The sequence below is a fragment of the Arachis ipaensis genome, chromosome B10, assembly GCF_000816755.2.
Source record: "Arachis ipaensis cultivar K30076 chromosome B10, Araip1.1, whole genome shotgun sequence".
NCBI classification, from domain to species: Eukaryota; Viridiplantae; Streptophyta; class Magnoliopsida; order Fabales; family Fabaceae; genus Arachis; species Arachis ipaensis.
This window is the reverse complement of record NC_029794.2, coordinates 103,610,298-103,613,014: the sequence shown is the minus strand read 5'-3', so window position 1 is coordinate 103,613,014 and position 2,717 is coordinate 103,610,298.

The window sequence follows — 2,717 nt, the reverse complement described above, 5'->3', positions numbered from 1 at the left end:
AAAAAAACACTAACTTTAAATCAATATTAAAATTTTGATTTAATTATTTTATTATTTTTATACTAATTTTAAATTTGTAATCACATCTTTATTATTTAAAAAATGGTGAAAACTCAAATGCAGTCGACTTCATGTGAAGTTGATAACTGAGAGCTGTTAGATGATTTGACTGATTTGACTAAATTTTCATTTAACGGCTCTCAGCTATCAACTTCACATGAAGTCGATTGCCCTAAGTTTTCAACTTAAAGAATATTTAATTCAACAGAAGATGTTAAAATTTATTCTAATTGAAATTAATTTTTCAAAAATATTTATTTAATTAATGCTATTATCTCTATCCTTTTACAATTTTACGGTTCACAATTCACAATTCAGTGATTTACTGTCTCTTTCCTTCACATTTCACAATTCATATCTCCATCTTTCATAGCACCTCTTTCTCCATGCCTCGGTTTCTCCCCCTTCAATTCCATCTTCCACACTCCTCCACAACACTACTGTCTATTTGCATCGTCTCCACTGCTGCCTTTGTTTTGCGTCTTCGTTGTTGCCACTGCGATGAAGTCGAGTTGGCTGAACTACGCCGCTCGGTCATGCATTACAAGGAAAGAGAGGAAAGATGAGTGACAGCCACTGGAGAATACCTAGACCTATTTAAAGGGATGAGTGTAGGAGTGTTTTTATGTACCTTTATGTATTCATTTTTGAGTTAGCTTCCATATTTGCTGTTATATGTACGGATTCAGTACGCGGGACACGTTTGTGCACCGAAACGCCAAAAAGTGATTTGGCGGACCGATAAGCCAAATTGGTCAAAATAAAATATTTTATTTTAATGGGTCTTTTTTATTATAATTTTTTAAGGGAGGGATGTTTTTATAATTTTTTTTTATCTTTTTTTTTTGTTTTATTCACTTTAATCACGTTCTCCAATTCTATCATTAACTCAGAACCTTCTCGATCTCCATGTCTTCCTATTCCTCCCACCCTCACTTTTCATGTTGAACTTCCAAAAACTATTACCGAATCTCCCTCGCCACCACCACTACCACAATATCCTTCTCCCTCTTATTACTGTCACCGCCACTTCTCTCTTCTTCCTCGTTCTTTTCCTCCGCCGTCGCAAGCACACCACCTCTTCCATTATCTCCACCGCCGGTGACGACAACAAACCTCTCCACCGCTTCTCCTACTCACTCTTTCGTCACGCCACCAACTCCTTCTCCTCTCCACTTAGCCATGGAGACTTCGGCACTGTCTTCTCTGGCGATGGAAAGGCAAAGGCAGTGGAAAAGTTTGGAGTCGTCACCGGCGGTGGAAATAGTAGAAGGCACAGTGCGCTTACAATGGCGAAGGAAGAGGAGGAAGCTAAGAGAAAGACGGAGAGGAGGAAGGCATCTACTCTATCGTACACGAGACAACATCTTCCTCTTAATCTCATCCCTATCACACTTAATCCTCCTCGTAGGGGCATTTGCTCCATAGTTGCTGTTGAAGCGTTGCTGCACACCTGAAGTATTGTTGTCTGCCAACACCGGTTGCGGGTTGGGGATGCCGTCATCGGAGATGAAGGATCGTGCTGATGAGGAGGGGTCGTGCGCGTTGGCAGCAAGGATATTAGCCAAGAAGCCTGTCCACACGCTAGGCTGGTGAAGTACTATCCTCTCCCACTCTGGCTTGATGCCCCGACTTCGGCGTTCAACGATATCTCTGTTGTTTATGTAAAATAATACAACAAAAAATATTTTACCCAACAAAATTTTATCAATTCTGAATTAATTTAAATATCTGATTTTTTAATTTTTTGATATAATACCACAAAACATTTTAAATTTAACAATAATAACCATCATGAAACTAATATTTATAAAGTTATTCCACTAACACAAAAGCAGAATAAAGTATTAACTAGCTAATCATATAAAATTAGATTCAGACAAATTTCTATTGTTATATTAAAAATATATATATAATCCAATGACTCCTCATCAACAGGTGCACTGGTCAGCTAAAATGTTATGCACATTGGTAAGCCAAGCACACACGGCATATAGAATCCGTGCCCATAATTGGATGCGTTGAACCTCACTCCAGTCCAATGGTATGCTATCCAAAAGAAAAAGAAGGCCTAGTTAGGGAGAGGAAAAGAAAAGATGAGAGAGAGAGAATGGGTACTGTGAGTATGCATAGTAAATATAAAATTCACACTTGTTAAACTTTTTCAACGTTTATTATTAATAAGAATCTAAGTACGAAATCTAAATTATTACAGAGATTTAATTAAAAAATTTTAAATTATCAAGATATATTTATAAATTTAATAAAATTATAAAGATTTTCAAAATAATTTAAACCTAAATCTTTTAACCACGGACTAATTTTGAAGACCAAGAATGAGTTTTATGTTTTTGGCTTGGAGTATAAGTTTGTTTATATACATATTTCTGAACAGGGATATACAGTTTCAAGTAGAAGCTTGATAAGGGCTTGTTTTGGACGAGGATAAGGGCTTATTTGACAAACAGTGATTTAGCCTGGGCCATACATTGAATAGGTTTTGTCACGGTTAAAAGAAAGTCCCTCCTCTCAGTTTGGACCCATAAGCCCAAACAATGTCTAAGATTGCGAGATAGAGTTCGATTTCCCACACCACACCCACACACAAAACTAAAGGGTTGATATTCAATACTTGGGGATTGTTCATCTGGCCCAAA